The sequence below is a fragment of the Canis lupus genome, unplaced genomic scaffold, assembly GCF_011100685.1.
Source record: "Canis lupus familiaris isolate Mischka breed German Shepherd unplaced genomic scaffold, alternate assembly UU_Cfam_GSD_1.0 chrUn_S380H540, whole genome shotgun sequence".
In the NCBI taxonomy this organism is placed as follows: domain Eukaryota; kingdom Metazoa; phylum Chordata; class Mammalia; order Carnivora; family Canidae; genus Canis; species Canis lupus.
In genome coordinates, this window is record NW_023331307.1 from 1 (window position 1) to 25,565 (window position 25,565).

The 25,565-nt window shown below is 42.2% G+C and overlaps 1 long non-coding RNA gene across 3 annotated transcripts; it reads right to left on the minus strand.

The window, feature by feature from the left end:
• Positions 1–2,188: 2,188 nt before the first annotated feature.
• LOC119879190 lies at positions 2,189–12,784 on the minus strand. 3 transcript variants are annotated; one of them, XR_005387371.1, is made up of 6 exons: positions 12,673–12,777; positions 6,588–6,638; positions 6,001–6,112; positions 3,799–3,839; positions 3,053–3,132; positions 2,189–2,270 (listed from the first exon to the last, which is right to left on the minus strand). It is a non-coding gene; the product is annotated as an uncharacterized LOC119879190 (long non-coding RNA). The 3 variants fall into 3 exon arrangements; XR_005387372.1 differs by having other exon boundaries at positions 6,588–6,688; positions 12,673–12,753; XR_005387373.1 differs by lacking the exon at positions 6,588–6,638 and having other exon boundaries at positions 12,673–12,784.
• Positions 12,785–25,565: the final 12,781 nt, after the last annotated feature.

Genomic DNA, 25,565 nt, shown 5'->3' on the forward strand with positions numbered 1-25,565 from the left:
CCGAGCGCCCGCTCTTCCCCGGAGACACCGGAGTATTTTCGGAAAGGTGGACGTGGCTCTTTTAGGCTGGTCGGTTATTCTCCTTCTCTTGGAATAATACTAGTAGCAACAGTGCTGGTCGCGGCGGCGTGTCCAGGCAGCCCGGCGCCGGGCGCAGTGGCCGGGGTGGCAGCCGCGCGGCGGGTCCAGGCGGTCTCCTCAGGTGGCAGAGCCGTGGCGGCGGCGGCGGCGGCGGCGGCGGCGGTCCTCGGGCTGCTCTGAGTGGAGGACTGGAAGGCGTGTGTAAGCCGCCTTTCTCCTCCCCGGCCCCCTCCCTCCTCGCTCCTCTCTCCTCCCCGCTTCCCAGGACGCAGCGCCGAGCAGGTGGTTGGAGCGCCGACCCGCAGCCTAGAGGCGCTGCAGGACCGAGTCGCACACGGAGTCCCGCGCTGCAAGTCCGCGGGGGAGGCGCCCGCCGGCTCCCGGGTCCCGAAGTAGGAGGGGCTCCCCGCAGGCCCCGCCCCCGGGACCGCGCTGGCCAATAGGGGGCGGAGGCCGGAGCCGCGCGCGCCGGGGGGGCGGGGAGGGCCGCGGGGACCGCCTGCCCCCGGGACGGCGCTGGCCAATAGGGAGCGGAGGTTGGAGCCGCGCGCGCCGGGGGGGCGGGGAGGTCCCTCCGTAGGCGGGGCTTTCCGCCGGCCCCGCCCCCGGGACCGCGCTGGCCAATAGGGAGCAGAGGCCGGAGCCGCGGGGACCGCCCCTTTCCAGCGGCTTTACCTAGGTCCTCCCGAGCGGACCCGCATTCCTTGGAGCGCGCCCAGCCTCGCCCGGCCACCAAACACGCCTGCCCCAGACGCCTATTCCGGTGGCTCGCTCCGCGGGGGATTTTTCGGCGGTGATGTTGCAGACTCGACCTTCAATGAAGAGTAGTGGGGCAGAGACGGTGGGGGGCGGGGTGGGGGGGCGCGCCTTGGAGCGGAGGGGGGAGGCGGAGGAGGCGGAGGAGGCGGCGAGGGGGAGGCGAGGGGTGGCCACTGGCCTCCTGCGAGGTCTCTGGAACCGGGCAGTCCAGATGCCGAGCTGATCCCCCCGCCCCTCCAACACCCCTTCTCTTGGAGGCAGGTGCCCTGAGTCGACTGCCCAGTACCAAACAGAAAATACGTACTCTTTCCCAGGGGAAATTACATGAGGAATCTCTAGACCGTACGTCACCCGGATTTTCCCAGCGTCTACTTGCCAGAGCGTGTGTCTTGTATTTTGAATCAAGCGGCGATTTTAAGTTGCAAACAGAAAACCCTCTCAAGTTACTCTAAGGTTAAAAGCCAAGCTCCTCCTGGCTCGGTCCAGAAAGCCAGGCATCCCAGCAGGTGGACGGGCTTGTCTGGCAATTTCTAAAGATTGGACCATCTCCCGGGGCGGGGGGTGTGGGGGGGGGGGAGCATCGGGAGGCTGGGTCTTCTCCAGAGCGGAGCCCACGGAGGAGTGCTGTCCTCCAGCACCCCAGGGCCGAGCTGTCGGAGCCCTTACGTGGCTCCCAACCAGGGATGCGGGATCACGGCTCTCATCCCCGAAGCAGAACAAAATCGTGGCCCCTGAACCACTTCGCCAGGGCAGTAAACAGCCCTCCGAGCGTCACGGGCTCAGCTCCGTGTGAGGCTAGTCTGCAGCCGAGAGTGTCAGCTAGTAATCGTCACACACCGCGCTTTCATCAGAAGGCTTCGTGTCACCAGCTAGAGGGGGGCGAGGGGGGCTGCAGGCAGGGGAAGCTCATGTAAAACAAGCATACACGTGCACGCGCGCGCGCACACTCAGTGCTCTCTGGATTCTTTTATCTTTTATGCTGGGAACTACTAAGCTCCATCTTCAAGTTGTGATTTTTGTCAAAAGCTTGCCTGTCTTGTCTCCCCCCCCCCATCTCTCCCCCACCCCCCGCCGGTTCTCTTTATGGTAACTGGTTCTAGAGGAGAGCTCTTACAGATCTTTCCTTTCCAATAAGTAGTTTTCCCTGCTTGGATTTAACATTAACATTTTATTTGCATCTTGTGAACCAACAGGAAGGCTAATGCTAGGAGGACAGATGCCTTTTAATTCAGTGTTTCATAAGCTGGGTTTGAAATTGCTAACATTCCGAAGGGATCTCCTAGAATTCCTTTGGGAAATTGTTCTTCTTTTAACAGCAACTTAGTAGTAGCTTCTACTACAACAAATCATCCTGACTGTGGATTCAACCTGGATCCCCTCCTGTGTCTATCTGGCCCCTTTTGTTTTGAGATGGGAGTTGAAAAGTAAATCTGCAAAAGACAGAGGGACTTAGGCTCTGACATTTACTAGCTACGTGGTCTTGGTCAACTCACTTAACCTCTTAAAGCCTTAGTGTCTTTACTTATAAAAAGTGGTAACAGTAGTGCCACCCTCTTGAGGACTGGTGAGGATTAAGTGAGATCACACAAATAACCGTAGGTATAATAGAAAGAGGTCTGGCTTTGGAGAGTAGTCAGAGTCTAGTTAAAAATCTCTGCTCTGCCCTTACTCAGCGACTGACCTTGAGCAAAGGTCAGTCTCATAATTAAAGTTTGATGACATAGTAAAGTACCACCTTCAAAGGTTACGGCTAGATTGGATCAAATATATTCTATAAATTAAGGATATTTTGCACACATACACATGTGTGGAATTCTGAACCAATGTATATATACCCACACGTGTGTATGTATAATACATATTTGTAGAGTCTCATAGAAGAATATGTCATAGTTTAGGAAAATGCCTTGATAAGCCACTTGCACAGTAAACTCCAAAGGCTATTAGCTATATTTAGCTAAGGCCAAGAAAGTGATGGTCATACTACTCTATATTAACAACATAATAAAAATTAAGGTAGGACTTATAAAATAATAAAAAATAAACATAGGAGTTTAACAGGGGAGTGACGGGAAGATGCTGAGAGAGAGGAAGGGACAAGGACCAAGTCATTTGGGTTTGGAAATGGTTGAGAAGCCTTTAAATATACTTTAATTAAATAGTAACTGCTACTGACCACTTACTGTATGTGAGGTTATTCTAAGCAACTTACACAAACTAATGAAATAATTCTCCCCTCAAAAAAATCCAATGAGGTAGGTGCCGTCAGCGTCTTCATCTTATTCATGAAGCCTGAAGCCCAGAAATAAGAAGGTCACGTAATGATTCAGAATAATGATAAAGCCTCTTTTCTACCCCAGGTACTTTGATTCTAGATGATTCCAATGGTATTTACCAGCCAGTTTAGTCATGCATCAGAGCATCATAATGGCTACTTCTTACTACAAGAGGTCAGATGAATAATGTTCAGCCAGAGAAAACATATTTGATTTTAGAGCTTCATCCCTATCCAGTTTGCTCATCATTATCCACTTTGCTTATCAGAGATGTCTAACAATAAATTTATGACTTTTTGTTTGGAAGGCTTGAATTAGATATAAATTTGTTCATCATCTGAAAACTTTAATAAAGTCTCCTACCCTCAAACACATTTCCTTGGGGAAATTAACTAATCAAGCAGTGCATCCTATCTGTATGAGCCAGCACAGTGCATATGAGATGTCAAGGCCATTTTTAGACTGACGTAATTTACTGTAAGCAAAAACTCAGAGTTAAGAAATTTGAGAATATAAGCCCCACAAAATAATGTAGTGAAGAGAATGTTTGTCCTTTGAAATCTAGGGAATAGGGGATTTTATCTACCTTATCTTGTTCTTTAGAGGAAGAACTTTTCCAGCTGCATCTGGATCACAACTGCTTTTGTTAAACTAAGAATACATAGTATTCCAATAATATTACCAGTTATCCATGCATCAGAGCATCATACTGGGTACTTCTTACTGGAAGAGATAAAATGAACAATGTTCAGCCAGAGAAAATATATTTCATGCTACCAAGAACATGAAAAGAGTTTTTGCATTTTCAATAAAAAGAAATCATCTATCAGGACAGTATGTTCAAAGCACAGTAGGCTAATTTCCTACTTAGAATCTATTAAGATGAGAACTGAAGACCTCTAAAGCTCAGACTAGGACCTTTTGCCCTGTTTTAAAACATTAAACAACAGAATGTGACAACATAGTCAGGTCAGGCGGGTGAACATTTGAAAAGTTGAGATGATTTGTGTTGTTGTTCTAATGTAAACAATTTCCCACTGGAAATGAAATATCACCAAGATGGCTTTGGAGACTGATGACATTTTTCCCTACCACCTTATATCACAGTGCTCCCTGTGCCATCCTAGTTTTTGAACAAAATTTGTATGCAGTTCAAGGGCATGCAATAAATCTAATTCACTTTCTTCCCCCTACCTCCCCAGTGGGATTTACACATTTCTAGCTAATACTTTGCAAATACATTGAGCACTCTAAAAATATTTGTTTGAATGGTAAGTGATGATAAAGAGTTGTTTTTTCTATAGAACATAAACCTTGAAACAAATTTATAAAAGATAATGATATAAGGAGATGAAAGGGGTTTCAAGACTAGTATGATTCTGGTATCAATTCCAATGTGTTGTCTTTTCCCCACACCACCAATCAATTCTCAGACACTAGCTGATTGTCCTACAATTCAGCTCAATTCTGACATTATCTACCTGGAGATAGCATCAGACAGATGGGAGAGATTGATGAGGCTAGGTGTGTGAGGAGAGCAGAGCTTTCATGCTCTCTGAGCACACAACTCTCCCCACATCTCCACATATTCAACGACCTGGAAGCTCTCTGAACCTGGTTCTTCCGGATTTTGTAAAGGCTTCTCTACATAGGCACGACTGATTAAATCATTGGCCGCTGGTGATTTAACTCAGTCTCTGCACCCTTACCCCTCCCAGGAGGGATGGGACTGAAAGTTCCAACCCTCTAATCACACAGTTGATTCTCCTAGCAACCAACCCCTATCTTTAGATTGCCCCAGGGCTTTCCCAAAGTAACTCATTAACATAACAAAGACACCTTGCTCTTATCACTTAAAAAATTCCAAGAGTTTTATGAGCTTTGTACCTGGAATGGGTCCAAGACCAAATACATATTTCTTATTATAAATCATAATATCACAACTAGGCAGACTAAAGTTTAGGAAAGGCAAGGGGAAATGAGTCAAGTCTTAGTCACCATAGTGAAAACTTTGAAATATAAAGTGAAGAAACTTAATCTACCGGAGGAAGAGAGTGATAAAAACTATTTGACATTAATGAGAATAAAACAAGAAGGGCCATGCCTTTTTGTTTAAAAAGAAGGCTGAAATGGGGAGGAGGGAAGGCATGCTGAGAATAGAAGCCTGACTAGTAAAATTTCTAAGTGACCAGGCAGGAGATGGGCAAGGATCTGGGTTAATGCACTGATGTCAAAGATTGAAACAGAGGGCTAAATTGGATTTATATTAAGTCTAGGAAGATACGAATATTTTAAAGAGTCATAGAGATTATGTAGATATAAGATAAAACTCTGGAAAAAAAAAAGATAAAACTCTGATATATTTCTGGACCCTAAGATTTTTTAACGTCAGTAATTCCTAGAATCACTCTAGATATGGATTGGAGGGCAGATGGGTATCTGTCCTACTAAGAAGTGTTCTCTTGAATTGTATTGTTTAATTTCAATTGTTAAACAGTATTATCAGTCATCGTGTTAATAAAATTTTGCAACTCGTGTCCTCAATAACATTAGCTAATAAAGATTTATCCCTGGAGCTCAGGAAGGCAAAAACTTCCAAAGCCTATGCTAAACACTATGTTCTTACTTCAAACTGTAGATTGCTTAGTGTGTGGGTACAAAAGAAATGCACAGCTATTTCAACATAGAAATCCACTTAGTCATTTTCCTTCCTGTCTTAGGCATGAGGAATGGGCAAAAGAGTCTAGCTAAACTATTTAGCCATGGAACTTAACAATAACTAAAATGAATGTCAAAAACTCTGAGTGTATCAAACTCTCATAATTCATTAGTGATTTCAGTAGGTGCAACAGTTTACTCAAAAAGTGTACTGGTTTATTTTCACCTTCTCTTCAGAGTTCTCTGCATATTGTCAACTTTCAACTGACATAAACCGCTCTTTAAGTTTTCAGTAAGTAAAATGAGTCTCAGAGTGTGGTTATTCAGATACTTGATACCTTAAAGGAAAAAAATTAACTTGATTAATTCTCATGAAGTTATCTAGTTATCTCTACTTGCTTTGCCATATACCTACTAGCCATTGCAATCTATGAAAAGCTCATTCAGGAATTTGAGGTGGAAATATAATGACTATAGAAATAAGAAAACAATGAACATTTGATTTTTTAAAGCAAACAAATCACCATGGATTTAATGGGCTTTCAGAAAGCCAAATTAATTAAATACAACTTTCAGTTTATCCATACCATTTCCCCTTAAAATAAGTAAGACGGTTGACTTTACAGGAAAGTATGAAGAAGAAATGCTTAGATAAACATATAATCCCGAAGGAGTGATAATAATTAGGGGGGAAAGGCTTAATAACACTGAATAAAGGCTCATTGATTATGCAATATAAGAAAGAGCCTTAAAATTTTAATGCTTTTCAGAGCCTCACAGGTAATTTAGATGAATCTTTATTTAAATACAAACCTTTTTCTTCTAATGTAGGCTTATTCTGAAGTCCAAATTCCTACTTCTCCCCTGTTGAATCATTCAAACCATGGTGGTCTCCTCACAACTCCTAAATATACCTACAATATTCCCACGTCGGAGACTTTGCATTTGCTATTTCTAATCCTTGGAACTTTTTTTCCACAGTTATTAGTGGGGCTTACTCCATCACCTCTTTCAGGGTATATCCTCAAATGTTACCTTCTATTGACCCTTTTAATGATTAACTATTTAAAATTTCAACTCCCAGGGAAACCTAAGTGGCTCAGTCAGTTAAGCGTCTGACTCTTAATTTGGGCTCAGGTCATGATCTCAAGGTTGTGATATCAAGTCCCACGTGGGGCTCCATGCCCAGCATGGAGATTCTTAAGATTCTCCCTCTCTCCTTCTATCCTCCTCCACTCCCTCTCTTAAGAAAAATAAAGAAGTAAAAATAAATAAATAAATAAAATAAAATTTCAACCCCTAGCCTCAATACTTTATCTCCCTTTCTGCTTCATTTTTTCTGCATAGACTCTATCACCATACAACATAATATATATTTAACTTATATATCTTAAACACTGAATATTGAATATCTGCCTCTCTTTGCTTGACTGAAAGCTCAACAAGAATAGAAATTATGTCTTTTATTTTCTGTTATATGCGTAGAATAGACAGACGCATAGTAGGCCCGCAATACTATTTGATTAATGACTTAATGAATTCCTGAATACATGGATGAACAATAAATGATTGTGCAAGGTAGTAACAATCAAAGTAACAGTAAACTGATACAGGTGGGGCTTCTTTAGCTAAAGTTTGATAAGCAGCCTGATGTTTTACTGCCTCCTTAAATTTTATGGCTTTTCACAAGTTAGAAAACCCAAACAAAAAAAGCACCCAGTTGAAAGGGAGAAGATAAGGGGTTAATATACAAAACATATAAAGAACTTATGCAACTCAACACCAAAAAGCTGATTAAAAAATAGGCAGAAGATCCAAATAGACATTTTTTCAAATGTTTATTCAGATGACCAACATGCACAGGAAAAAAAAAATGTTCAACATCACTAAAATGCAAATTAAAATAACAATGAGATATCACCTCACAGCTATCAGAATGGCTAGAATCAAAAACACAAGAGGGGTGCCTGGGTGGTTCATTTGATTGGGCATCTGACTCTTGGTTTCAGGTCAGATCATGATCTCAGGGTCATGAGATCGAGGACTGTGTCAGTCTCCACATTCAGTGTGAAGTCTGCTTGAGAGCCTTTCTCTCTTCTTCTGCCCCTCCCCCCACTCACGCTCTCTTTCTCTCTCTCTAAAATAAAAATAAGTAAATGAAATCTTTTTAAAATAAGACAAGAAATAATAAGTGTTGGCAAGGGTGTGGAGAAAAAGGAACACTTGCTCACTGTTGGTGGAAAGATAAATTGGTAATTGGTGCGGTCACTATGGAAAATGGTATGGAGGTTTCTCATAAATTAAAAATAGAAATACCATATGATCCAGTAATTTCACTTCTAGATATTTACCCAAAGAAAACAAAAACCTTAATTTGAAAAGATATATGTACCCTTATGTTTATTGCAGCATTATTTATAATAGTTAAGATATGGAAGCAATCCAATGTTCATCCATAGATGAATGGAGAAGAAGATGGGGTATATACACAATGGGATATTAGTCATAGAAAGAAATGAAATCTTTCAATTTGTGACAATGAAGATGGATTTTTTTTTTCTTTTTTGATATTTTGTTTATTTATTCATGAGAGACACAGAGAGGGAGAGAGGCAGAGACACAGGCAGAGGGAGAAGAAGGCCCCATGCAGGGAGCCCGACGCAGGACTCAATCCCAGGTCTCCAGGATCACACCCTGGGCCAAAGGTGGCACTAAACCACTGAGCCACCTGGGCTACCCAATGAAGATGGATCTTCAGGATATTAGGCTTAGTGAAATAAGACAGAGAAAGACAAATACTGTATGATCTCATTTATATATGGAATTAAAAAAATGAACAAACAAGCAAATAGAAATAGGCTTATATATACAAAGAATAAACTAGTGGTTGCCAGAGGGGCAGGGAATGGGAGGATGGACAAAATAGGTAAAGAGGATTAAGGAGTACAAACTTCCTGTTAAAAAATAAGTAAGTCATGAGATTAAAAGTACAACATAGGTATATAGTCAATAATATTGTAACTACATTATATGATGACAGGTGGTGACTATACTGGTGGTGAGCATCGAGTAATACATGGCATTGTCAAATCACCAACTTGTTTACCTAAAACTAATATAACATTGTATGTTAACTATATTCCAATAATAAATATATTTTAGAAAGAAAAATTTTTTTTAAAAAAACCACTGAGCCAATCCAACTACATCATCTGACAGACAAGGTAACACAGTCCCAGAAGTCACAAGACTTCACGAAAATTAACACAGCTTTGGCTACCACTTTTGCTCAAATGCAAATAGACCACTTTCAGTTACAGTAAATATACAAGACACCCTATAACTTTTAAGTCAAATTCTCAGGGTAATAGAAAAATTTGGATGCATATCAGATAACATTAATCAATTTCTAATATAGTGCATTTACCCAAACTCTTTTCAGAACAAACATTCTGAATAATGTTCTGTATAACATTTCACTAAGGCATGATTAGGGATGCAGTACCAATATTGAAAAGTCTACAGAGGCGGTTCAGTGTTCAAGATTTTAAGCCTCAATGTTCTTTATACTTTGTTCTTTACAGGGTGGATTTGGCAAAATTATAATATAAAGCAATGTATTCCACAAACACAGATGATTCATAACCTATGAGGTTAGCAGTGCTATAGGACAAATATTTAATTTAGTGTCTAGCATTTTAACTTTGCATGGAGGTGTTTAATATGTTTACTTTTCTTTGTAAGGGCAAGAAATTCACTTAATAATTGTACCTCAAGGTGAAATCCCTGTGAGAAAATGCAATGCATATTGTAAAAGCTATATAAGACAACGCATGAAAAGATTTGTAACATGTACATGCTTTCATTGAAATTACCGGTATCTGTGATGTATTCTAACTGGTAAATTAAATAATTTTAGGCTATTGCTTCCAGTTTTGTAATTCTGTTAAAACTGGTTAATTGATACATCTCTTAAGGAAAGTGATTTGCCTTTTTATAGAGAATGACATCCAGGTTATAGAGTGAAGTATTTTGTCCAGAGGTGGTTAACATATCAAGTTATAAGAAAATTCCCAAAGAATATAACTCTCAATTATTTTTCCTAGACTCAAGGACATTTCAAAAGATGGCAAGGTCCAGAGTTATTCCTTAGATTTTTTTCGGGGCTTAGACAAATTTTGACTTCAGGACTCAATAGGCACTACATTCAACCTTTAAAGGCAAAACCCCGTCAACGGGGACTTGAGAAGCTTAAGTAGATGGGGTCTTGCACCACTGGGCCTGAGACCCTTAGTTACTCAGGTCTTTTCCCCAGGCCAGCAACTGAATCATCTTCTATTCCCACTTTGTCCCTCCTACAGTCTTCAACTTCTGGGATCTTCTCAGAAAAACTAAGAAAAATTCCAGATGACTCTATCTTGAGGTGATTCTTCACCATCTGCTTAAATATCTGCCATGAAAGTTAAAAAGAAAAGACTTGATGCCGAGTTGTTCTTCCAGTTCTAAAACGATCAGCAGCATCTCTCTCTCCTCTTTTCCATCCCAACTTAATACCTTGTCTTTTGCCTGTTCTGTGGAGGCTCAGCATCTTGAGGCAGATAATAAAGCCATGATAATTTATGAATAAAGAAATGACTGTATTGTGGTCTATATGCCAATAAAAGAAAGAGATGCCCAAAGAGAGATGAGTCACAGATGAGAGAAACCAAATAAAATAAATTAACATATCTTAGAATACAGGCCAAAAAAGAAATTTAGCTCTTGATATTTCCCATCCTCGCTCCTCTGCCTCCAAATTTTTTTTTTTTTTTTTGTTAAGGAGACATTATTTTCATAATCTCAGTCAGCCAGCAAGAGTTTGTCATAATGTTAGGGAATTCTTTTTACTAAGGTTTTTGTAATAGGTTAGTTTCAACTAAAAGTGACAAAAACTTTAGTTCAAGGAGTTTAACAAGAAAGAAAGAAAGAAAGAAAGAAAGAAAGAAAGAAAGAAAGAAAGAAAGAAAGAAAGAAAAGAAAGAAAGAAAGAAAAAGAAAAAGCAACCAGAAGGTATTCTATGGGTTTAAATGACTGGGAATTCCAAATGTAGATGTTTAGGCATAGCAGGATCAAGGCCTTTGAACAAGATTGTCAAGGCTCTTTGTCCTTTTTCCATACCTTAGCTTCACATGCCTTTGCTTGTCTTTGACTATTTTCTCAATTTCCTCTTTTGCAGTCTACATACTAAGAAGATGATTATTTTCAGGCCTTAGCCTATATGCACAGAGACTGAAATCCTAAAGGGAGAGGTATCTGCCCACTTATGAAAAAAAGTTTGATTGGCTTTACTAATCTCTTGAGTAATTTACTGTGAATTAAAAGATCCAGGACCATGACTGCTCAGACCTGAGGCAAATGTCCACGCCTGCAGCCAGGGCAGGTGGGTATCATGAGTGACAGTACTCAGAATCACAGGAGTGGGGGGCCATTCTCCAAACAGCAAACAAAACAGTAGACCTCCATTTCATTTCCTTTATATTCTTTTTTTTTTTTTAGACTTTATTTATTTATTCACGAGAGGCACAGAGAAAGAGACAGAGAGACAGAGACATAGGCAGAGGGAGAAGCAGGCTCCCTGTGGGGAGCCTCATGTGGGTATCGATTCCAGGACCTCCGGGATCATGACTTGAGCCAAAGGCAGACGCTCAACCACTGAGCCACCCAGGTGCCCTCTTTATATTCTTTTTTATCGGTTCTTAGGATGACTATGTTTTCTGCTGAGATTATGTATAACAAGGGTTTTTGGTCATTGGGGGATGGGGAGGGGATAGAAATATCATCATCATCAGGAAACTAATTTTGTTTTCATCCTTTCTCCTTGTAAAGGGCTAGCTTGTTGCCACGGAAGGAAAACAGGTGTCATTTGCAGATACTTGTTAATGTTTTTTCTCCTTACTATCCTGTGCACTGATTATGTGGGAATAAGAGAAGCATTGATATTGCTTTATGCTCAGAGTGACAAGACAAATATTCTGAAGTACTTGTAAATATATTGATTTCTCCTGGATACAGGGTTATTAAAAGGTACATTCAGACTGTCTCACAGAACAAATGGGTATTTCTTCAGGACCTCTTTTGTCTTCTTTCTCTCTTTCTTCCTTTTTTTCAATTTTTTTTTTAAGATTTTATTTATTTATTCATGAGAGACAGAGAGAGAAAGAGGCAGAGACACAGACAGAGGGAGAAACAGGCTCCATGCAGGAAGCCTGACATGGGACTCAAACCCGGACCCCGGGATCACTCCCTGAGCCAAAGGCAGAGGAGGCTCAACCACTGAGCCACGCAGGCATCCCTCAAGATTTTTTTTTTTTTTTAATTTTTAAGTAATCTCTACACCCAGTATGGGTCTGGAACTTACAACCTCAAGATCAAGAGTCACGAAATCCACTGACTGAGCCCGTCAGGAGCCCCTCAGGACCTCTTTTGAAAGTGAGCACTTAGTAAGTTTATTCACCTTTATAGTGTGTATATTCACTAAAGCTCATTTTCCATCAATTTATCTTGCCATAAAGAAAGAGAAATAGAGATAACTAGCCAAAAATCCACATTGGCCAATCTTTTTGATTCATGTAACCCTGATTTCCAGTCTTTTGAATCTGTTTTTGGTTGTATCAGCCTTTTAGACAAATGTCTTCTGAAAATTTAAGAAAAGTCCAGGGAGCTTGGATCTCTCTTTACTAGCAAATTTCCACCCCTCAGGGATAGTAAACTTTAAGCCAGAGCTGCCCCCAGCCAATTCTAAATCACACTTTCAAGTTGATCTAACTACAAATGAGCTCAGTCTGTCTACTTTCTTTGAATATAACTAACCTAATCCTCATCCCAGCCTTCACTACCCCTTCTTTCTCCAAGGATTACCCCAGATCTCTTCTACTTCTTTCTCACACACAGCCCACGTCTGCTGCACTCCAAGGTGCAGTTGTATGCTGGAGGCTCTCCAGAGCCATTGTGTGCATGACTGACTTCCCAATGATGACTTCAGTGATGTCACAATGGCAGCTTGAAATCTACTATTGTAGAGGACTTGTACCCCCTGGAAACTGGAATTGGCCACACTACGAATCAGAGCTGTTTTTTTGTTTTTGTTTTTTTTGAGCTGTTTGGTTTTTGTGTTTGAGAGCTGGCTGTTAAATCATTGCCCTTGATGTACCATTCAAAACGTTGATCAGGAATGATTCTGGTTGCATGTTGACATCACTCGGATTTGCCCTTTCTTTCACTGTAATAGCCACAATGTTAAAAAAGGATCATCGTAGTATCTTGCTTAGTGTATGTGATAGGGAATCCCCAGTAAATGCTACTTTAGAGCATATTGACAGCATCGGCATTTGGATATGCGGAATGTGTGCCCGGGTATTTCTTTGCACATTGCAGCAGAGAAAGGCAGGAACACCTAGCGAAGAGAGCACTAGTTTAGGAGTAAGGATGTCTCCATTTCAATCTTAGTACACAACATATAAAAACTGTGGGAACTCTGGGATCAGATGACGCTAGTTTTGAATCCCCCTTGTCTCTAATTATCTGTGCAGCCTTTACCAGGTTACTGACCTCAGCTTCCTCATCTGTTAAATGGACTTAGGAGTTGCTTTGTACTTATTTTCAAAAATTAGGAGGGTCAAATGTTTTAAGAGATGCTAAGTATGTGGACCATAGTCTCTAAATAAAAGGCAGCTATGATCATTCTTCCACTAGTCGATTGTGTGGTTTAATCTTCCTAAGTTTCACAGACTTTAACTATGCCTGTAAAAGCAAAAGGACTGGTTTGGGGCTCTTTTAAGAGGTCTTTTTATTTTGAACAAAATTATTTGTGCCTGAAGTCCCTTGTTCTAAGAAACAGGTAGCACACTAACGCCAATCTTCTTCGGTGAACAAAATCCCTCCTTTCCAGTCTCACAGCTCCTAGCTCAGGCCCCCATCATCTGTACAGCAAGTTCCCAACCGGTATCCCTGGCATCTGGCTCTACTTTCCTCTTCCCAGACTTCCCCTGGCCATCCTAAGACAAACAGTCCAATAGAAAGACAAATTTGATTATGTCACTCCCTTTCTTTAAAATCTCCGCTGGAGTCATTTTACCTACAAGATGAAAGCCAAACTTCCCAGCAAAATCTCTAGTCCTTGACATTCTTGCCCCTAGTTTCCTATTGGACGATCTTAGTTTCATATCACAACACTATCTCAGGAACCCTTCATGTAATCAGATTGAACTGTTTCCTAAACATAACCGTGGCAGCCTTTCTCAACTTGAGACATTGCTGGTATAGTTTCTTCAGCCCAAAGTGCACCAACCATCCCGTCCCTTTGTTTTCCTGGGATACTCCTACTCCTGTTTCAAGACCCACCTCACAAGTCAAGTTGGCTTTTAAGCCTTCCCGGAGCCACCTGGGCGGTGTTAGTCATGCTGCTTCTGTATTCCTACAATGCTAGCACTCACCTCTTTGAATTATATTTATCTGTTTGTAAGTCTGGCTCCTCCACTGAAACAGTGACTCCTTAGAAGTGATGTACCACAAGTCTGGAGTCAGACTGTCTGGTTTACAAACCCCTGCACCAGCACACACTATATATATGAGCTTGAGGAAGCCACTCAGCTTCTTTAATCTCAAGTTTTCTCACCTATAAAATGAAATGCTCCATCATAAAAGTCCTCATAATAATTAAAAGAGAAAATGCATGTAAGGCTCCTACCCGTGTATCTGCCATACATTAAGGGCTGATGAATATTATACAAGATAATGTTTTTGATGGTAACGATAGGGGAGGTAGGAGAGCTAGGAGCGTGGCAGGAGGAGAGAGAGTGATGAAGAAAAAAAAGAAAGCAAGCAGCACACTTAACTTTGCAGTCCTTGGACCACTTCCCAGTGTCTGGCACCTAGGAAGTGTTCAACGCATGTTTCTTGGTTGAATGTTGTGCTACTTTACAGCACAGCTGAAGTGATAGTTACCAGCTCTTTTCTCATATGTGAGTCCTGGATTTTGAATGAACTTTCCGGATGCCAGCAGCTGCGGTGCTGATGGAGAGGGGGAGTAGAGGAGGACAAGGAGGGGAGGAGAGAGAAAAGGATCGTATTGGGAGTGCACAGGACAAGGCAAATTACCCTACTTTCCAGTTTTGTCTAAGTATTTCTACTGTTTTTGTTATTAGGAACTAAAACAGCCTTCAGGAAAAAAAAAAAAAAAAAGTGAAGAGGTGCTGGATTCCCAGACTGCCGAGCAGCCCCACCGCTAGGCACCACCTGGGTCTAAGGACAGTCAAAGCAAACTTCTTTGATGTGCTTGGAGAGCCCGAGGGCAAAACAGCAAGCAACCCAGCAAGGGGTTGGAATGCAAGGGGCCTGGAATGAAAATGTGTGTTCCTGCGGGGGACCCAGGGGGTGGAGGGAGGGACACAGCTCACTTAATAATGAAACCCTTGGACTAGAAAGGACTGGAACATGGGGAGTGCAAGGCATGAATGGAATAGCTTCCTCTGAAGGCCTTTATGCAGATAAAAACCTGATGCCCAGGACTTAGAAACTGATAGACAGTCGTTCAATTAATCCAAAAGACCAGGGAATTATGCTAGGGGTGCAGTGAGGGTGGCAAATGAGAGAATAAATTGGGGCAGAAGAACGAGAAGGTAGAGAGAGAAGCAGTGCTACTGCATTGATTACAAAGAATAAGAAGGGGTAAAAAAAAAAAAACTGCTCTCTTGTTTTCATTAAATAACGGATGTTCCCCGAACCAGCAGTGGTGGATGATTTGCTTTTGCACTTGGTAGTAAAAAACAAAACAAAACAAAACAAAACAAAACAAATAAAATATAAAATATAAATAAAATAAATAAAATATAAATGAAATGAAATAATAAAATAAATAAAATGAAATAATAAAATAAGTAAAGTAAAAAATAAAATAAATAAAATGAAATAATAACATAAATAAAATAAAGTAAAATAAAAAATAAAATAAATAAAAATAAAATGAAATAAAATATAAATAAAATGAAATAATAAAATAAATAAAATAAAGTAAAATAGGGATCCCTGGGTGGCGCAGCGGTTTGGCGCCTGCCTTTGGCCCAGGGCGCGATCCTGGAGACCCGGGATCGAGTCCCACGTCGGGCTCCCGGTGCATGGAGCCTGCTTCTCCCTCTGCCTGTGTCTCTGCCTCTCTCTCTCTCTCTGTGACTATCATAAATAAATAAAAATTAAAAAAAAAAAAGAATAAAATAAAGTAAAATAAAAAATAAAATAAAATAAAAATAAAATGAAATAAAATAAAATATAAATAAAATGAAATAATAAAATAAATAAAATAAAGTAAAATAAAAATAAAATAAATAAAATGAAATAATAAAATAAATAAAATAAAGTAAAATAAAAAATAAAATAAAATGAAATAAAATATAAATAAAATGAAATAATAAAATAAATAAAATAAAATAAAAAATAAATTAATTAATAAAATAAAATAAAATATAAATAAAATGAAATATAAAATATAAATAAAATAAGTAAAATAAAATAAAATAAATAATAAAATAAATAAAGTAAAATAAAATAAAGATAAAATAAATAAAATAAAATGAAATAATAAAATAAATAAAATAATAAAATAAAATAAAATAAAATAAAATAAAATAATAAAGAAATGAAATAGGGGATCCCCGGGTTGCTCAGCGGTTAGCGCCGCCTTCAGCCCAGGGCGTGACCCTGGAGACCGGGGATCGAGTCCCGCGTGGGGCTCCCCGCGTGGAGCCTGCTCCTCCCTCTGCCTGTGTCTCCGCCTCTCCCTCTCTCTCTCTGTGTCTATCATGAATAAATAAATAAATCTTAAAAAGCAAAAAAGAAATGAAATACAATAAAGGTAGGGAGGAAAAAAAAGAAGGAAAGAACAAGGAAAAGAGCGATGCTTTCGTCGGGCTCCCCCCTGCGCCTCCGGCCCTCGCCGCCCCCCCGCCCTTCCTGCAGAGCCGAGCTGGTGTGGAGCGCAGCCCGCGAGGCCGGGAAGCTGACCTGCTCCCTCCGCCCCCACCCCGCTGCCCTCCGCTCGTGGACCCTCCCTCCGCGCCCCGCGGGTCCCCAGCGCCCCCAGGGTCCGCCCCCCCCCCCCTGCGCCGCCTCGCACACCCGCTGCGGCCCCGAGGGCGCGTCGCTGCAGCTGGGGCCTGGCCAGGCGCTGCGATCCTGGGCCTGAAGCCGCGGAGGGAGTCCTGTCCGCGCCCCCGGCGGGGGGCGCCCCGGGGTCCTACCCCCGCGGGAAGGGCCACCGCGCCTGCTGTCGGTGACGGTGACGAGCAGTCCTGACTCCTGTCCCGAAGTGGGGGGACTGGCCTCCACGGAGGAATGCCCCCCCCCCCCGCGGGCGTTGAACAGAATACGCAAGTACCCTGTGGTTCTTTTATTATTATTATTTTTTTAGATTTTATTTATTTATCCATGAGAATGAATGAATGAATGAATGAATGAATGAATGAATGAATGATAAATAAATATTTATTCATGAGAATAAATAAGTAAAGAGAGAGGCAGAGACACAGGCAGAGGGAGAAGCAGGCTCCCTGCAGGGAGCCCAGATGCAGGACTCATCCCTCGACCCTGGGGTCATGACCTGAACCGAACACCGGCAGGTGCTCCACCGCTGAGCCCCCCAGGCGTCCCTACTGTGTGGTTCTTGTCATTATCATGGACAGGTTTTCCCAAAGAAGTCCGAGGTTTTCCCAAAATTTTGCCTGGCAATGCTCCCGGTAGCCCCACTTAACCTTATAACCCCCCATTACAGATGGATTTATTTTCCAGATAATACTGTCTACCCATGATGATCCCACTTAAAGGGATACCTGAACCTCCCAAGGATAAATGCAACTACCGTTACCCAAAGGAATTCTCCGGAACCAGGAATAGGTGACTCTTGGAAGGTTGCAGCTTGAATGGCTCCTCTCACAACTGGAGACAGCCTTGTGAAATACCTGACAAAACGGCCCGAGTTGGTTGCACAAAGTGAGAGGCCTGCTCATCTCTGAGTGGTTCCGGGAGATTGTGTTATGTGTGGGTGAGACTACTGATCAAGGCATAACTGATACATAGAAAGTTACAGAACTGATGGGGGAAACGACATCATAAGAAATCCTTGGACAATATCTGAAAGGGAGCATTTAATTCTCTGCCACTTCAAGCAAAAGGAACGGTTGAGCTTTCACAATGCCTGTACATTACCCAGTCAGCCAATAAAATATAATCCCCACTCAGGCAATTAGAGGAGATCGCAGGGTTGCAGTTGCAGTTGGGATTTTTAGCTTGGTTAAAGCAAATAAAATACTGTAGAAGAAATGAAATCAAACTTGTTGAAACTTGGATTTGCAGAAATATAAGGTAGCTTGGAGAAGATGAATTCAGGTGGAAAATGACCTTTTTATTATGTTCAGGAAGGCATTAGAATGTCAGGAGAAATGCTGGGAAGGAGATTTATTACTATAAGCACAGTTGACAAGTTCCATTTTGTTGAGTATCTTGGATGGAGGAAGGAAACCCGCATTTCAGGAGGCGATTAAAAAAAGCTCTGCAAAGTGCTCAGTAATCCAAGAAGACTGGAGTGGGGAAGGGACGTGTTGCTCTTGGTCTCTGAGAGGCTCCAGGAAGCCTCAAAGGACCCCTCTAGTTCACCACACATTTGCCTGTTCCTTGTCAGACTATTTGTACCAGGGGGATTCTGTGAGCTCTGAGATGGGAGGGATACAATGTGTGCATGTACTTGTGTGCATGAGTGTGTGTATATATACTTATATTCAGAGATTCAAAGTAAATATATGGACATATATAGTCAAATATCTATATGTGTGTCTATATTCAGAGATTTAGAGGGCATTGTCAAAAATATAAATTATTTTTTGTACTAAAGTAAAGTAATAGGTAGCTATTGTTTTATATTTTGAAGGCCATGTCCATTTGAGATATATACACACCTATGTTGCCTTGAGGGCTAGCATCCCCATTTTAAGATGAGGAAATGTGGATAAAATAAGGGAAATGAGGGATGCCTGGGTGGTTGAGTTGGTTAAGCATCTGCCTTCAGCTCAGGTCATGATCTCAGCGCCCTAGGATGGAGCCCCATGTTGAGTTGGGCTCTGAACTCAGTGGGCGTGAAGGGAGTATGTTCCTCCCCTCCTCTCTCTGCCCCTCTCCCTTTACCCTACTCGTACACACTCTTTTTCTCAAATAAATGAAATGTTTTAAAAAAATAAGGGAAGTGATTTTCCCATTGTCCTTTTCACTTTGTCACAAAATCATTCACAGTATTTGTGATTCATAAGCATGAGCTTTAAAACCACATGGACTTCAACACAATCTCCCCCCACACCCCTGCTTTTTTTTGAGTAGGTCCATTATGGATTCCAATGTGGGGCTTGAACTCATGACCCTGAGATCAAGACTGAGCTGAGATCAAGAGTCACCTCACCAACTTAGCCACCCAGGGGTAACACAGCCCTTTATTTTATTTTTATTTAATCATGAGAAACACACACAGAGAGAGAGGCAGAGACACAGGCAGAGGCAGAAGCAGGCTCCCTGCCAGGAACCCGATGTGGGACTCAAACCCCAGGACTCCAGGATCACGCCCTGGGCTGAAGGCAGGGGCCGCTGAGCCATCCAGGCGCCCCAACACATCCATTTTCTAAACCATCTCCCTCTTTCCTTTTTAGTTTGAATATTTAATTGAAATTCTGTTAAAATTTTCAACAATTCTCCATACATGCTCACTTCCTGTTCTTTTTCTTTGTTTTGTTTTTCTCCTTAGCACTTTTATTTAATGCACTTTGCATTTTACATGTGCAGCTTGGTTTTTTGCACATGCTTTTCTGCTCCAGGGAATACATTCAGTGAAGGGAAGGAATTATTTTCAGTGTGGAGGGGGGGGAGGGAATGCAAGTGGGGACTACTTTTTATTCTGTTGTATTCCCAGTGCCAAAAAAAGTACTTAGCAAATAGTAGGCACTCAGTAAATATTTGTTAAATGAATACACATATGCGTGAATGAACGAGTGCTTGAAAATGGTCCATTTGTCCATTTGATTCTGAGTAGCATCTTTCTGCTACTGCTTTTTGTAATCAATGGGCTCTAATTAATTACTTATAAGAAAAATAATAAAAATAAGCTCATTGAAGATCCCTGGACACTTGATAGGGAGATGATATTCCTGCCTTGTTTCCCTTAGTTCTGAGAATCAACAAAAGGCAGTGTTTGGATTCTGACTCCAGATCTCCAAACGATGTCTCTGCTCTGGGCAGGGAGTATTTTTGTATGTCTAGTGTCTTTGCTGCTTCCTACTCTCCCTTCATTTTGCTCTCAAATGTTCACAACCCTCAGGAAACACCCCCTGCCTACACTCAGCCAGGAATGTATTTTTCCTGGACCAGTGCCTTTTACTTTGGATCTTTCCAGACTTTTTCCTCCCTCATTAAATTTTACCTGTCCTTTTTTTCCACTCTCTCTGATGTCTGCTTTCTGTACAGTTTTATGCTTCCTAGGTAATATATTTTTATTTTGTTAGAATCAAGTAGTCTCAGAATGGGAAGGCCACGTATTATGGCTTCTCTCCTAGTGAAGCCAATCTTTCTAGAACATTGGCCAGTGAAAAGCTCTGTGTGGAAGATTTCAGTCTCTGGACATAAGACAGATGTGCTTTCTGCCTTTTACAAATTATGTGACTTTGGGCAACTTAACATCTGTAAGCTCCAGGCCCTTCATTCAAGAATGGCGTCAAAATAGATCTTTTCTCCTAGGGCCACTGTGAATATTAAATAGGAAAATTCGGAGGAGGGGAAGATGGCGGGAGAGGAGGGTCCCCAAGTCACCCCTCCCCACCAAATTACCTAGAAAACCTTCAAATTATCCTGAAAATCTACGAATTCGGCCTGAGATTTAAAGAGAGACCAGCTGGAACGCTACGGGGAGAAGAGGTCGCGCTTCTATCAGGTAGGAGGACGGGGACAAAGAAATAAAGACACAAAAGGCCTCCGAGGGGGAGGGGCCGCGAGGAGCCGGGCTGAGGCCGGGGCGAGGGTCCCCAGGACAGGAGAGCCCCGTCCCGGAGACGCAGGAGCTGCACCGACCTTCCCGGGCGGAAAGGGGCTCAGGGAGGTGGAGCAGGACCCGGAGGGCGGGGAGGCCCGCGGGCTCCCGGGGACACTAACAGGCACCTGCGCCCGGGGGAGTGCGCCGAGCTCCCTAAGGGCTGCAGCGCGCACGGGGGACCCGGAGCAGCTCGGGGGGCTCGGGGGGGCTCCGCGGAGGGGGCTTCGGGGGGGAGCAGCTGGGGGGGCTCGGGGGCGGCTCCGCGGAGGGGGCTGCGGGGGGGGCAGCTCGGGGGGCTCGGGGGCGGCGCCGCGGAGGGGGGCTGCGGGGGGGAGCAGCTCGGGGGGCTCGGGGGGGCGGCTCCGCGGAGGGGGCTGCGGGGCGGGAGCAGCTCGGGGGGCTCGGGGGGCGGCTCCGCGGAGGGGGCTGCGGGGCGGGGAGGCACCTGGGGGGGGGCTCGGGGGCGGCTCCGCGGAGGGGGCTGCGGGGGGGAGCAGCTCGGGGGGGCTCGGGGGCGGCTCCGCGGAGGGGGCTGCGGGGCGGGAACAATTAAAAGACCTTGAAGATAGATTAAGGGAAATAAACGACGGCCTGAGGAAGAAAAACCTACGTTTAATTGGGGTTCCCGAGGGCGCCGACAGGGACAGAGGGCCAGAATATGTATTTGAACAAATCCTAGCTGAAAACTTTCCTAATCTGGGAAGGGAAACAGGCATTCAGATCCAGGAAATAGAGAGATCCCCCCCTAAAATCAATAAAAACCGTTCAACACCTCGACATCTAATAGTGAAGCTTGCAAATTCCAAAAATAAAGAGAAGATCCTTAAAGCAGCAAGAGACCAGAAATCCCTGACTTTTATGGGGAGGAGTATTAGGGTAACAGCAGACGTCTCCACAGAGACCCGGCAGGCCAGAAAGGGCTGGCAGGATATACTCAGGGTCCTAAATGAGAAGAACATGCAACCAAGAATACTTTATCCAGCAAGGCTCTCATTCAAAATGGAAGGAGAGATAAAGACCTTCCAAGACAGGCAGCAACTGAAAGAATATGTGACCTCCAAACCAGCTCTGCAAGAAATTTTAAGGGGGACTCTTAAAATTCCCCTTTAAGAAGAAGTTCAGTGGAACAATCCACAAAAACAAGGACTGAATAGATATCATGATGACCCTAAACTCATATCTCTCAATAGTAACTCTGAACGTGAACGGGCTTAATGACCCCATCAAAAGGCGCAGGGTTTCAGACTGGATAAAAAAGCAGGACCCATCTATTTGCTGTCTACAAGAGACTCATTTTAGACAGAAGGACACCTACAGCCTGAAAATAAAAGGTTGGAGAACCATTTACCATTCGAATGGTCCTCAAAAGAAAGCAGGGGTAGCCATCCTTATATCAGATAAACTAAAATTTACCCCGAAGACTGTAGTGAGAGATGAAGAGGGACACTATCTCATACTTAAAGGATCTATTCAACAAGAGGACTTAACAATCCTCAATATATATGCCCCGAATGTGGGAGCTGTCAAATATTTAAATCAATTAATAACCAAAGTGAAGAAATACTTAGATAATAATACACTTATACTTGGTGACTTCAATCTAGCTCTTTCTATTCTAGATAGGTCTTCTAAGCACAACATCTCCAAAGAAACGAGAGCTTTAAATGATACACTGGACCAGATGGATTTCACAGATATCTACAGAACTTTACATCCAAACTCAACTGAATATACATTCTTCTCAAGTGCACATGGAACGTTCTCCAGAATAGACCACATACTGGATCACAAATCGGGTCTGAACCGATACCAAAAGATTGGGATCGTCCCCTGCATATTCTCAGACCAAAATGCCTTGAAATTAGAACTAAATCACAACAAGAAGTTTGGAAGGACCTCAAACACGTGGAGGTTAAGGACCATCCTGCTAAAAGATGAAAGGGTCAACCAGGAAATTAAGGGAGAATTAAAAAGATTCATGGAAACTAATGAGCATGAAGATACGACCGTTCAAAATCTTTGGGATGCAGCAAAAGCAGTCCTGAGGGGGAAATACATCGCAACACAAGCATCCATTCAAAAACTGGAAAGAACTCAAATACAAAAGCTAACCTTACACATAAAGGAGCTAGAGAAAAAACAGTAAATAGATCCTACACCCAGGAGAAGAAGAGAGTTAATAAAGATTCGAGCAGAACTCAACGGAATCGAGACCAGAAGAACTGTGGAACAGATCAACAGAACCAGGAGTTGGTTCTTTGAAAGAATTAATAAGATAGATAAACCATTAGCCAGCCTTATTAAAAGAAGAGAGAGAAGACTCAAATTAATAAAATCATGAATGAGAAAGGAGAGATCACTACCAACACCAAGGAAATACAAACGATTTTAAAAATATATTATGAACAGCTATATGCCAATAAATTAGGCAATCTAGAAGAAATGGACGTATTCCTGGAAAGCCACAAACTACCAAAACTGGAACAGGAAGAAATAGAAAACCTGAACAGGCCAATAACCAGGGAGGAAATTGAAGCAGTCATCAAAAACCTCCCAAGACACAAGAGTCCAGGGCCAGATGGCTTCCCTGGGGAATTCTATCAAACGTTTAAAGAAGAAACCATACCTATTCTACTAAAGCTGTTTGGAAAGATAGAAAGAGATGGAGTACTTCCAAATTCGTTCTATGAGGCCAGCATCACCTTAATTCCAAAACCAGACAAAGACCCCACCAAAAAGGAGAATTACAGACCAATATCCCTGATGAACATGGATGCAAAAATTCTCAACAAGATACTGGCCAATAGGATCCAACAATATATTAAGAAAATTATTCACCATGACCAAGTAGGATTTATCCCCAGGACACAAGGCTGGTTCAACACCCGTAAAACAATCAATGTGATTCATCATATCAGCAAGAGAAAAACCAAGAACCATATGATCCTCTCATTAGATGCAGAGAAAGCATTTGACAAAATACAGCATCCATTCCTGATCAAAACTCTTCAGAGTGTAGGGATAGAGGGAACATTCCTCGACATCTTAAAAGCCATCTACGAAAAGCCCACAGCAAATATCATTCTCAATGGGGAAGCACTGGGAGCCTTTCCCCTAAGATCAGGAACAAGACAGGGATGTCCACTCTCACCACTGCTGTTCAACATAGTACTGGAAGTCCTAGCCTCAGCAATCAGACAACAAAAAGACATTAAAGGCATTCAAATTGGCAAAGAAGAAGTCAAACTCTCCCTCTTCACCAATGACATGATACTCTACATAGAAAACCCAAACGTCTTCACCCTGATTGCTAGAACTCATACAGCAATTTGGTAGCATGGCAGGATACAAAATCAATGCCCAGAAACCAGTGGCATTTCTATACACTAACAATGAGACTGAAGAAAGAGAAATTAAGGAGTCAATCCCATTTACAATTGCACCCAAAAGCATAAGATACCTAGGAATAAACCTAACCAAAGAGGTAAAGGATCTATACCCTAAAAACTATAGAACACTTCTGAAAGAAATTGAAGAAGACACAAAGAGATGGAAAAATATTCCATGCTCATGGATTGGCAGAATTAATATTGTGAAAATGTCAATGTTACCCAGGGCAATGTACACGTTTAATGCAATCCCTATCAAAATACCATGGACTTTCTTCAGAGAGCTAGAACAAATTATTTTAAGATTTGTGTGGAATCAGAAAAGACCCCGAATAGCCAGGGGAATTTTAAAAAAGAAAACCAGAGCCGGGGGCATCACAATGCCAGATTTCAGGTTGTACTACAAAGCTGTGGTCATCAAGACAGTGTGGTACTGGCACAAAAACAGACACACAGATCAATGGAACAGAATAGGGAACCCAGAAGTGGACCCTGAACTTTATGGTCAACTAATATTCGATAAAGGAGGAAAGACTATCCATTGGAAGAAAGACAGTCTCTTCAACAAATGGTGCTGGGAAAATTGGACATCCACATGCAGAAGAATGAAACTAGACCACTCTCTTTCACCATACACAAAGATAAACTCAAAATGGATGAAAGATCTAAATGTGAGACAAGATTCCATCAAAATCCTAGAGGAGAACACAGGCAACACCCTTTTTGAACTCGGCCATAGTAACTTCTTGCAAGATACATCCACGAAGGCAAAAGAAACAAAAGCAAAAATGAACTATTGGGACTTCATCAAGATAAGAAGCTTTTGCACAGCAAAGGATACAGTCAACAAAACTCAAAGACAACCTACAGAATGGGAGAAGATATTTGCAAATGACCTATCAGATAAAGGGCTAGTTTCCAAGATCTATAAAGAACTTCTTAAACTCAACAGCAAAGAAACAAACAATCCAATCATGAAATGGGCAAAAGACATGAAGAGAAATCTCACAGAGGAAGACATAGACATGGCCAACACGCACATGAGAAAATGCTCTGCATCACTTGCCATCAGGGAAATACAAATCAAAACCACAATGACATACCACCTCACACCAGGGAGAATGGGGAAAATTAACAAGGCAGGAAACCACAAATGTTGGAGGGGATGCGGAGAAAAGGGAACCCTCTTACACTGTTGGTGGGAATGTGAACTGGTGCAGCCACTCTGGAAAACTGTGTGGAGGTTCCTCAAACAGTTAAAAATAGACCTGCCTTATGACCCAGCAATTGCACTGCTGGGGATTTACCCC